Genomic DNA, 12,916 nt, shown 5'->3' on the forward strand with positions numbered 1-12,916 from the left:
TGAAGTAGTAACATGTTGAATTGAGGAAAGGTATTCTGGAATTTCGGGAAAACCGGGAATTTTTGCAGTTTAATAAACAACTTCGTTTTTTGTCCTAATTAAGAGAAATGTTTTGACGGTGCAACGGTTGAAAAATGTGAAAGGAGTAGTCGCCAGAAAAAAAGGTGGAAATAGGGCTTTGGAAAACCAGGGATTCTGGAAAATCCTGGAATTTTTTTGAACTTGGAAAAATTATAGTTTGAATTTCCAGGATGGAAAAATGTGGAACATGTGGAAATGGTTGTAAGTTTGAAAAATGGCCCATTCATTTTGAATGGGAAAAATGTCCCGGAACACCTGGAATTCTGGGAAATCTGGGAATTTGTCAAGGGAAAGCCCGCGATTCCTGAACAGGCTGAATATTTTGAAGTTGGAACAGTTTGAATCAGATGAAAATTGTGGGCGTTGTGGAACTTTGAATAATGTCTCATTGATTTCAATGGGAATTTCCCAAAAAGTTCGGGAAAAGCGGGAATTTTTTGGAAAATGGTAAAAAACTTGAATGGTCTGAATGAGTTGAAATGGTTGTTGTCTGAATTTTTCAAATCGGTGGAGAAATATTGAAGTAGTTACATGTTGAATTGAGAAATGGTATTCTGGAATTTCGGGAAAACCGGGAATTTTTGCAGTTTAATAAACAACTTAGTTTTTTTGTCCTAATTAAGGGAAATTTTTTGACGGTGGAACGGTTGAAAAATGTGAAAGGAATAGTCGCCAGAAAAAAAGGTGGAAATAGGGCTTTGGGAAACCAGGAATTCTGGAAAATCCTGGAATTTTTTTGAACTTGGAAAAATGATGGTTTGAATTTCCAGGATGGTGGAATGTGTATGAATAGATTGAAAAATGTGGAACATGTGGAAATGGTTGGAAGTTTGAAAAATGGCTCATTCATTTTAAATGGGAAAAATGTCCTGGAACACCTGGAATTCTGGGAAATCTAGGAATTTGTCAAGGGAAAGCCCGCGATTCCTGAACAGGCTGAATATTTTGAAGTTGGAACAGTTTGAATCAGATGAAAATTGTGGGAGTTGTGATACTTTGAATAATGTCTCATTGATTTCAATGGCGATGGAACGGTTGAAAAATGTGAAAGGAGTACTTGCCAGAAAAAAGGGTGGAAATAGGGCTTTGGAAAACCAGGAATTCTGGAAAATCCTGGAATTTTTTTTTAACTTGGAAAAATTATAGTTTGAAAAGTTGTTGTTTTTTTTAAAATCCGCATCCACCTTCTCCCACCTAAACATACATTTTGCATAATTAAATAAAATGCATATGTATAAATCATACCACAAATACGTCAATAAGCATACATTTTGCATAAGTTAAATAAAATGTATATGTATAAATCATATCACAAATACGTCAATGTTTAAAAATAACTAGCTGTACATAGTTGTAGGCTATTTAAACTGTAATGCGCACACTGTAGTCAGAGCCCGGATAGCTCAGTCGGTAGAGCATCAGACTTTTAATCTGAGGGTCCAGGGTTCAAGTCCCTGTTCGGGCGTTACTTTTTTGCCTTTTTTCTATGATTAATACCGTCTTATTTCGCATGACTCCAGTCATGAATTATGTTTAGCTTACTGCCCAATGAGGAGAAACTGATAAACAAAACATTATTATTACCATTTAAACTACGAAGGATCGCTCTGGGAATAGCGCACATGAGGGCGGGACTAAAACATTGACATTCACGCTGTGATTGGGCAGCCAAAAGACCGAGCTGGACATGTGATCTGCGACCCGGTGGCGTGATTGGTCACGTAAGGCTTGTAATCTGATGGCCTGGAGTTCGAGTCCCTGTTCAGCCATTGCCATTTTTGCCTTAATTATAATATGGTTTAATACACCAAAATCCATCTATTTATTCAACTTATTATTATTCTTCTCCAGATTTTGGCGCGCTCTACCTTCCACATTTTTCACCCGATTTAAAGCGTTCCACCTTCAAACTGTTCAGCCTATTCAGGAATCGCGGGCTTTCCCTTGACAACTTCCAAAAATTCCCAGATTTCCCTGAATTCCAGGTTTTCCGAGACATTTTTCCCATTCGAAATGAATTGGCCATTTTTCAAACTTCCACCATTTCCACATTTGTCAACCTATTCATGCCATTCCACCTTCAACACATTCCACCATCCTGGAAATGGTTTGTCCTGATTACACACTTGCCAACCCTCCCGAATTTTCCGGGAGACTCACGAAATTCAGCGCCTCTCCCGAAAACCTCCCGGGACAAATATTCTCCCGAAAATCTCCTGATTTTCAGCCGGAGCTGGAAGCCACGCCCCCTCCAGCTCCATGCGACCTGAGTGAGGACAGCCTTTTTTCATGACGGGAGGACAACAGGGTGACAAGAACTAAATCATCCAGACTAGAGATAAATTGTATTATTATGTTTATCTTACCTAAAAATAAATATATTTGTTAATTAAAAAATAATAATATTAAATACATTTTTATTATATTTTGCTAAAAACATCAAAATTTATTGTATTTTTCTTTGTATTTTTTCCTGACTCCTTATTACATCCAGCCATAGAATTATACATTAAAATAAACATATTTGAAATAATTGATTTTGAATTATCATAATAATTCATTTAAAATGACCATATTTAATTATTAAAATAATTGCTTGTTTATCAACAACTTTAGCATTTTATTCATTACATTTTGAAACTCTCAGAAGCCAAGTTATGTTATATTCCTTAATATTTATTTATGCAAGTTTGAAAACACAGTTTTGTTTGCATAATTTCAGGATGTATATATATATATATATATATATATATATATATATATATATATATATATATATATATATATATATATATATGTATATATATATATATATATATATATATATATGTATGTATGAAATACTTGACTTGGTGAATTCTAGCTGTCAATATACTCCTCCCCTCTTAACCACCCCCCCCCCACCCCCGACCACGCCCCCACCCCCCACCTCCCGAAATCGGAGGTCTCCAGGTTGGCAAGTATGCCTGATTAAGAGGAATGTTTTGATGGTGGAACGGTTGAAGTGGGTTGAAAAATGTGGGAGGACTGGTTGCCAGAAAAAAAGGGTGGAAATAGGGCTATGGAAAACCAGGAATTCTGGAAAATCCTGTAATTTTTTTTGAACTTGGGAAAAATTATAGTTTGAATTTCCAAGATGGTGGAATATGTGTTGAAGGTGGAATGGCATGAATAGGTTGACAAATGTGGAAATGGTGGAAGTTTGAAAAATGGCCAATTCATTTCGAATGGGGAAAAAATGTCTCGGAAAACCTGGAATTCTGGAAAATACTGGAATTTTTTTTAACTTGGAAAAATGATAGTTTGAATTTCCAGGATGGTGCAATGTGTATGAATGGATCGAAAAATGTGGAACATGTGGAAATGGTGGAAGTTTGAAAAATGGCCAATTAATTTTGAATGGGAAAAATGTCCCGGAAAACCTGGAATTCTGGGAAATCTATGTCTATTTTCTATTTCCTGCTGGATCTACTCTTTATTGTATGCTGCTGCTGTCACATATACTGTATATACTGTAATATTGTACATGGTCATTGGTATATATTGTATATATGTTATAGACATAATATAATATATCTGTATATATATTATTCTGTACACATATTATGTATATATGTTACATTTTTTTTATCGCTATATTAGTCTATTTATACCTGCATTGTCCTTTCCATCCTTACACTTTCCATCATTGCAACTGAGCTACTGTGTTGAACAATTTCCCTTGTGGATCATTAAAGTTTGTCTAAGTCTAAGTTTAAGTCTAAATCTGGGAATTTGTCAAGGGAAAGCCCGCGATTCCAGAATAGGCTGAACAGTTTGAATCGAGTGAAAAATGTGGAAGTTAGAGCGTGCCAAAAGAACAAGAAGTTGAATAATAAATAGATGAATATTGGTGTAGAAAAGCAATGCTTTGGAGCATTCATACAATTATTCAGTTATTGTATTTTTTTTTAATGTCCTATGGGGTGTTTGTCAGGACATACTACTAAATTCAATGGGCACACAGAACATACATTAACTAGAAATTAACCTAATTAATAACTAAATTAGTCTGATTTCTCAAATAGTTCTTAAAAAAAGTTGAAAATATGAGCTAAAAAAGGCTAAATAATTACACAAAGTCATACATATTTGATAAAATGTTGAATTTACAAATGAAAAAGTCGGAATTATTTTAAAAAGGTCATAATTATGAGCAGGCCCGGCCCTAACCAATCTGGCGCCCTAGGCAAGATTTTAGGTGGCGCCCCCCCCCCCCCCCCCCCCCCCCCCCCACATCGGCAGTGAAGTGTATATACTCACAAGAACCCGAATAGCTTTGTCTTTGACCTTTTTTTTTTTACTTACAACTATACCTAATATATAAAGGGGTGGAAAAGTGACTATTACCTGCAGGGCAAACATTAGCTAACCAGAAGGCAATAACAATGTAAACAAAAAACACCTGCTTAAAAGATCTAATACAAATGTCCCTGAGGAATGTAAGCTGGGAGTACTGTAATTACCTAACGTTACATTATTATTTTCCATAACAATTTAGCCCCCTCCACAAAATTAACCCGACGTTAAAACAGAACTAGCTATTTATTGATTAGCAATTGCCGAATCATGTAACATTAGCTTAATGCTAAAAAGCCAGGTTACTATCACATTCTGTAACAGACAAATAATTTCATGTAGGCTAACGTTACCTACCTGCTACCTCTGTCTTTTCTCGTTTCTCCTCCTCTTCTTTTCTCTTTTTTCTTCCCTGGGCACCTGACAGTTTTGGCCGTTTTGACATCTTGTGTTGATTTTTTGATGTGGTGACGTCCAAAAAGAGTCATGATACGGGAAGGGAGGGGCGCACCGTGCGGGGGGGGAGGGGCGTAATGTTGTAACAAATAATATTTCTATTAAATAGGCTTTACTTTGCATTTTAATTAACGTGGGATTATTTTTTTGTATTTAGAAATAATAGTACCAACTTTTTTTTTCTTTTTTTTTTCTCCAACATTTGTGGCACTGGCGTGGCGCCCCCTGACGGACGGCGCCCTTAGCATTTGCCTATACGGCCTATGCCACGGGCCGACCCTGATTATGAGAGTCAGAAATATGAGCTAAAAAGTCAAATATATTTGATAAAAAGTCAAAATAATGTAACTTACTTTATCACAACTACAAGTAGTACTACTACTGCTGTTTCATAGAAAACTTGCAGTATCACTTATATAGTACTACTGAAAAATGCTTAATCCTAAAAAACACCTAAAAATTCAAGCGACAGTTTGTCAGTTATTAATTTCTTAATGTCCTATGGGGTGTTTGTCAGGACATACTACTAAGTTCAATGGGCACACAGAACATACATTAACTATAAATTAACATAATTAATAACTAAATTAGTCTGATTTCTCAAATAGTTCGTATTTTTGACATTTTCACACCGGCGTGTGAAGTCCAAGTGTCCATGCACTCGCTCTAATGCGACTATTGCTCATACGCCATATGCCTCCCGTACACTGGGGGGCGCTGTTTCCTTTTTTTGCACGGTTAAATTATTTCATTTTCCGGTTGATCTATGACGTCACCCGCGGATCCTAGCAACTAGACCGGCGGAAAAGTTTTTTTTCCGACGTAATCTTTAGACGAAAATAATGGAAACAAAACTTTAGAATGTCTTAAAGTTCACTCAAAGGAAAAGACCGAGGAAGGTTGCTGTTGTTCTGGACTATCTTGGAAAGTGACTCAGCTGACTTGCTTAAATGCAGCGTGAAGAGGTTTGTGAACGCTTCCTTCGCTACTTTCTTAAATAAATATGTGTTTCTTTTTTTCCTACCATAGATGTACTTCAAAATGTTTTGTTCTTTTAATTTGTAAAGCAAATAAACAGTCTCTTCATGACAATTGTTTACGTTTATATTGAATGGTATTTGCTTCCGGGTTGTTTCCCGCGCGTTGAGATTGGCGCATGCGCGATACGAAGGGTCCTCTGCTGCCGCACCCCGCCCCCCTCGAGAAATCTGGTTTCCAATCCGGGTGTGTTATTTAGATTTTTCAAAAACCGAACACAATCGGATGAGGGTGTTTCCATCGGCTGGTGGATGTTTATTTAGAGCCGAAGTATTTGATTAAAAAGATCATTAATTTAAGCTAAAATGTCGTAATTATGAAAAAAAAGTCTCAAATAAATAGTAGAAATTATGAGATAAAAATCAGATAACAAATATAAATAATTAGATAAATCATAATTATTTAATAAAAAGTCGAAATTGAGATCCACAATTATGAAATAACAAGTTAAAAATATGAGATACAAAGTTGAAATAATTTTTAAAAAGTCATAAATATATGATTTTTAAAAATCCACATTATGAGGTAAACAATTGTCAATATCTTGACATAAAATAATCATAATTATGAGATAAGTTGAAATGTGCAGATAAAAAGTCAACATTATGAGATAAAAGATGAAAATAATAAGGTTAAGAGCCAACATTTTGAGATGAAAAAAATCATACTTATGAGATAAAATGTTGAAAATACAAAATAAAAAGTCAAAATTATGAAGAAAAAAGTAGAAATTATCAATTAAAATGTCAAAATAATTACATATAAAGTCATACGTATTTGATAAAATGTTGAAATTACAAATTAAAAAGTTGAAATTATTTAAAAAAAGTTGCATTCATGAGATAAAAAGTCAGAAATATGAGATAAAAAGTCAAAAATATTTGATAAAAAGTCAAAATAATTTAACTTAATTTATTACAACTACAAGAAGTAATACTACTTCTGCTATTTAATAGAAAATAATGAAAATATGTTGAAGAGGTTCATTTAGCCTACTAATGTGTATTTATAAGTGGTTGATTTATATAGGCTAGTAAGGTAAAGTTTTGTACCTGACAAGTTTCGGCTATCTTGCTTCTGCAGCCTTCATCAGAGGTGTCACGTGATGTTAGCATGACGTCATCTATGACGTGTTATATGGATTGTTCCATCCCACCACTTCAGGTTTCCCCTGAAGGCTGCAGAAGCAAGATAGCCGAAACTTGTCAGGTACAAAACTTTACCTTACTAGCCTATATAAATCAACCACTTATAAAAACAATGAAAATAGTTGATTAAACAGTGTAGAAATGCACATGTGTAGAAACCAAGAAAAAAACCTTGCAGTATAATTTATATAGTACTACTGAAAAATGCAAAAATCCTAATTCTTATAAGAATTGCTTTAAAAAATCAGTTTTTAGGCCACATCCATGCAACAAGAAAGTTTCATTATAATTAATAGATACAATGCGAGTATCGGTTGGAATCGAGAATCCATTCTAAATCGTATCATCACCCCAGGAATCCAACTTAATCGTTGGTCCCCAAAGATTCATACCCCCACTGCAAATTGTTAATCCCTTCTCTTGGAATTAGAGCTGCAACGATTATTCAATTAATGTTCATAGCAAAAATGGTCAAATTCATATTCTGTTGCTTTGATAATTTTTTTTTTTACTGAGTATAACTAATAAAAATGAGTTAAAATCTAGACCGCATAGAGTGCCTGGAACTTCAAATATTTGAACACAGTTTCTGCAATAGAGCGTACATGAGAGCGGTAGTGTGTGTGTGTGTGTGTGTGTGTGTGTTAGCTGTATTGTGGCGATCACCCAAGACTTTTTACAAATATTTTTATTAAATTACACCTGTTAAATTGGTATTTCAATGTTGATTTATTAACATTAAAAAAAGAAGAATTAAGGGTATATGACAAGCACAAAATAGTTGTTTGTTTCAACAGTTTTTCCTAAAATACGGTACATAGTTTTTTATCTGAAGACTTGAATAATTCAACAAATTAATTGATTGATTAGTAAAATAATGGATAGCTGCGGTCCTGATTTTGTGCGCGGCGCAGGTGTGTACATGTGTATGAGACAGCCGGAATGCATAATTTTTATTCAATAAAATGAGTGATTGTAAAACAATTATTGAAGAATATACAGTACATACAGTATGTTGTGTCTAAGCATTAATGGTAACAGTGGTGTTCATGTTATATTTTTGGCTCTGAAAAATGTAAATTTGAGCAAGGTGCAAACAGCCCATTTAATATGAAAATGATATTTGGCTTCTGTATGTTTTATAAAGAACGTTTATTGGTCTGCTGACAAAAAAACGTGATGGAAATGATGGATGAAAGAATGACACGGCTGGATGTCGTTGTCTACTCCAAAGGACATTACATAAAAATAAATGTACATTTTCTGTAGCATTACACACAGTTTGAACGGTAACACCGTGTTTGAATATTCCATTAAGTGATTCTTTAACATACCACTAGATGGACCGCAGTTTGAGAATCGCCGTGTGAGAGGACTAGAAAGGAGAAGTCCAAGCAAGACTGTTTATGGCCAACCAGATGACTTTTACATTGTTTCCTGTTGAGTCAGCGATTGATGCAGCTTAACGTGTCGTGAAGGAGATCCAAACTCCACCTCAACTTTCATGTTCCATCTGAGCGTGAAACGGCCATTATTGTTGTCACCTGGCTGCCATTGTTGGCTGGGCTGTCTTTTGCCGACGCTGCAGTTTGTCTCTTTGTCCTTCAACTTGTCTTCTCTCCTTCAGGGTCGGAGATGAGAGACGCACCTTGACGTGCTGAGAAAGTAGGTCATCGTGCCTCCGCCGTCATCCATCAAAGCAAAATGACTTGTTTGTCCTAAACGTCCAGAACGTCAAGATAAAATTCCATACAATCAGATTTTATCCTTTAATAATAGCAACAATTGGCTTGGAGGCTTCCTGTGGAACTAAGTAAGGACCCAGACTTGATTTGGTCTACCAAGACTATGCTGGCCTCATTAACCCTGCATGTAACTGTACACAGTTTATTTAAAAACATATATATTACAATTATTATTTAATTTAGTTAGAATTTACATAATTTTATGACATTTTATTTAATTAACTTATATTTATTTTAGGACTGCAATTATTGAATAGGCTTGAAATTAATAGTAACCTTCCTCGAGAGCTGCCAAAAACATTTGTTTCTCAGCAGTTGTCCGTATGTACTCAGTTGTAATACACGTTTCCACCACTTGTGGCAGTAATGACCTAATCAAACAAACAGAAGAAGTCTGAAGCTAAAGTTAGAGACGTTCCTCAAGCGCCAAAAATGTGACTTAAGAGATGAAACTGTATTTTCATTTGCACTTAAATTTTAGTCACAGTTTAGTTCAAAACATATATATTGAAACTATTATAAAATTCAGTTAGAATTTATTTATTTGTATTACATTTTCTTTTTATTTAAATAATTAACTTATATATTTGTTTATTTATTTTAGCACTGTAATTATTGAATATGATTGAAATTAAGAGTAATCTTCCTCGAGGGCTGCCAAAAACATGTATTGAAACTATTCTAAAATGTAGTTAGAAATGTGTATATTTTTATTACATTTTATTTTTATTTCATTAATTAACTAATATATTTTTTCATTTATTTTAGTACTGCTTTTATTGAATAGGATTGAAATGAATAGTAATCTTCCTCGAGAGCTGCCAAAAAGATTTGTTTCTCAGCTGTTGTCCGTATGTACTCAGTTGTAATACACGTTTCCACCACTTGTGACAGTAATGACAATATCAAACAGACAAGAAGTCTGAAGCTAAAGTCAGAGATGTTCCTCAAGCGCAAAAAATATGACTAAAGAGATTATACTGTGTTTTCATTCGCACTTTAATTTTATTCACGGTTTATTTAAAAACATATATACTAAAACTATTATTAAATTTAGTTGGAATTTATATATTTAAATTACATTTTATTTTTATTTAATTAATTAACTTATATTTAAACCTTGTTATTTTAGCACTGTTATTATTGAGTAGTATTGAAATTAATAGGAGCTGCCAAAAACATTTGTTTTACAGCTGTAGTCCGTATGGGCTCAGTTGTAATACACGTTTCCACCACCTGTGGCAGTAATGACAAACAGAAGAAGGATGAAGCTAAAGTCATAGACGTTCCTCAAGCGCAAAAAATATGACTAAAGAGGATGAAACTGTATTTTCATTTGCACTTTAGTTTTATTCACGGTTTATTTAAAAACATATATATTAAAGCTATTATTACATTTAGTTAGAATTTATGTATTTTTATGACATTTTATTTTTTATTTAATTAATTAACTTATATTTATTTGTATTTATTTTAGCACTTTACTTATTGATGAGGATTGAAATTAATAGTAATCTTCCTGGATGGCTGCCAAAAACATTTGTTTCTCAGGTGTGGTCTGTATGGGCTCAGTTGTAGTACACATTTCCACCACTTCTGGCAGTAATGACAATATCAAACAAACAGAAGAAGTCTGAAGCTAAAGCAAAAAATATGACTAAAGAGATGACACTGTATTTTCATTTGCACTTTAATTTTATTCACAGTTTATTTAAAAACATATATATTAAAACTATTATTATTATAATTTAGATAATTTATGACATTTTATTTTTAGTTCATTAATTAACTTATATTTATTTTTATTTATTTCAGCACCTTAATTTATGATGAAGATTGAAATTAATAGAAATCTTCCTTGAGGGCTGCCAAAAACATCTGTTTCTCGGCTGTGGTCCGTATGGGCCTTTTGCAGTATATTTGATGAGTATTTATTTTTGTAATCAGCCTGACCTAAGCCTTGATAACAGTCTTTGTGACTAACACATGTTTCATATCATTTGACAATATGTATCCTGTTAAACTGTAAGTCGGTTAGATATAATTGAATATGATTAAAATCATGAGTAATATTACTAATTCAGTGTTAATGTAGTGGAAAAGTTGGGCCCATGATGTAGGCGCATAGTGTGACACCTTTTTAAACAAAATTTAAAGTCAAGCAGATGTGCCGTTTCCTGTTTCACTCCAGACTTTCTGTAAAAAAAAAAAAAAGTTCCATCCGCCAAACGGACCCAGATGAGTGTGGTCCGTCCCAGCGGTCCAAAGATAACATACTTTCACTTTTCTATCAAGCATCATGTGGCAGGTTATATAAATATATATATATATATATATATATATATATATATATATATATATATATATATATATATATATATACACACACACCTATATGTGTGTGTATATGTATTATTCGTCACAGTCAAGTGTGTCCTGATTGTAATTCGTGGTGTCACCAAACGTCACAAACCAGGCGAGAGTGAGGAGGTCCCAGCATTGATGTCGTCAATAAACGTTCTTTAGAGCGCCCCGTCTGTCCTTATCCTCTGTATCGATTGGAAAAACACTCCAGGGTGTTTGCTCAGAGCAGATGGATCAGGAGGTCATGAGAAAGCTTCGAGCGAACGTCCTTGAGTGGCGCTCCCACCAATCCAAAACACCAAACACTTGTCAATAAACATTTATTTACAAATAACAAAACCATGGATCATTTGAGGCGTGAATACAAAACCAAGAAAAACGTGCTAATGTGATAAAAATACATGATCATACAACAACGTACAGTTTTTCTTTATGCCTCCCTCTGCTGGGGAGCCACAGGAGCTTTGACATTTTGATCATATTTCTTATTGCGTGGTCGTGTTTTTAAGGCAAGGATGAGACGCCAGGAAGACACGGAAACACTTTGTGATGAAATCATGTCGGCACAGTGGAACCTCCATTTTTAAGAACCCCTCTATCGGCGGACTTTTGGGTTCACAAACTTGTAGACGACATTCACACCGCAGGCCAAAGTGGACCAAATTGGTTTTTTCCAGCAGACTGTTTAGAGTACAATTTAAAATGGTATCTTTATTCAACTCCAGTAGAAACGTGCACAGGCCCCAAAGTGCACATTTCAATAAAGTGAGAAGAAAAGGAAGTTGACCGGATTCGTTTAATGAACAAGGAAAACACTACTACTACTACAAAATAAAACAAAAGCCACCACACCTTAAAAATTAGTTATTCTTTATGTGAAAACAAATGAAAGTATTATAATGCATGAATGGATATATATCAAAGTGTGGCCCGCAGCTAACTTTTTAACATTTTAAAAATACTACTCCAAAAGAAAAAAAAAACTGGCTTATTTTTCTTTAAAGCTGTCATTGCTCAAAAAACAATAAGGAATCAAAATCAATGTTGTTGTGAATTATTGACCTTTTCAAAGCTCCAATTACTTCACGTCATAAATGTCACTTTAAAATATTTTTTGTGGAAAATATTGCATATTTTGTGCGTTATACAAAATATTAAAAGAAAACAAATTTTATTTGACAAAAAGGGCATAAAACAAAACGTGAAGATGGATAAAAAAACAAAAAATAAAATGTTTGAATTTAAAAACTTTTTTTTTATGAGTGGAGCCTTTTTGGATCCCCAATAATGTTTGCACAGTTTTTAAAAAAACTGTCATTGCTCAAAAAATAATAATGAATCAAAATCATTGTTACTATAAATTATTGACCTATTCAAATCTCCAATTACTTCACATCAAATATTCCACTTTGAAATATTTTTTGCGGAAAATATTGCATATTTTGTGTGTTTGCCATATAAAAAAACACATTTTCTTTGACAAAAAGGGCATAAAATAAACAAACAAACAAACAAACAAATGTGGAAAAATTATAATCGATGGATATTGTTAAAGTTTGGAAGTAAAACAACAAAAAATAAAATGTTTGAATTTTTTAAAACATTTTTATGAGTCGAGCCTTTTTGGATCCCCAAGAATTTTTGCACTATTTAAAAAAAAGCTGTCACTGTTCAAAAAATAATATTGAATGAAAATCAATGTTGTTATGAATTATTGACCTATTTAAAACTCCAATTGCTTCACGT

General features: G+C 33.7%; 1 protein-coding gene and 1 non-coding gene across 3 annotated transcripts in view; both read left to right on the plus strand.

Moving 5' to 3' along the window:
- cog6 (component of oligomeric golgi complex 6) overlaps nucleotides 1-12,916 on the plus strand; it is a 231,261-nt gene that overhangs the window by 2,499 nt on the left and 215,846 nt on the right. The window contains exons 1-2 of one of the 2 annotated variants that reach the window (XM_061972383.1): nucleotides 5,671-5,840; nucleotides 8,689-8,726. The gene's annotated coding sequence lies outside the window, so the exon portion shown is untranslated. Of the gene's footprint in view, nucleotides 1-5,670; nucleotides 5,841-8,688; nucleotides 8,727-12,916 lie in introns of those variants that run through there. The other variant, XM_061972384.1, reaches the window with a different exon arrangement.
- trnak-uuu (transfer RNA lysine (anticodon UUU)) lies at nucleotides 1,474-1,546 on the plus strand. Its single transcript has one exon. It is a non-coding gene; the product is annotated as a tRNA-Lys (tRNA).

The sequence above is a fragment of the Nerophis lumbriciformis genome, linkage group LG17 (genome assembly GCF_033978685.3).
Source record: "Nerophis lumbriciformis linkage group LG17, RoL_Nlum_v2.1, whole genome shotgun sequence".
Lineage (NCBI taxonomy): Eukaryota > Metazoa > Chordata > Actinopteri > Syngnathiformes > Syngnathidae > Nerophis > Nerophis lumbriciformis.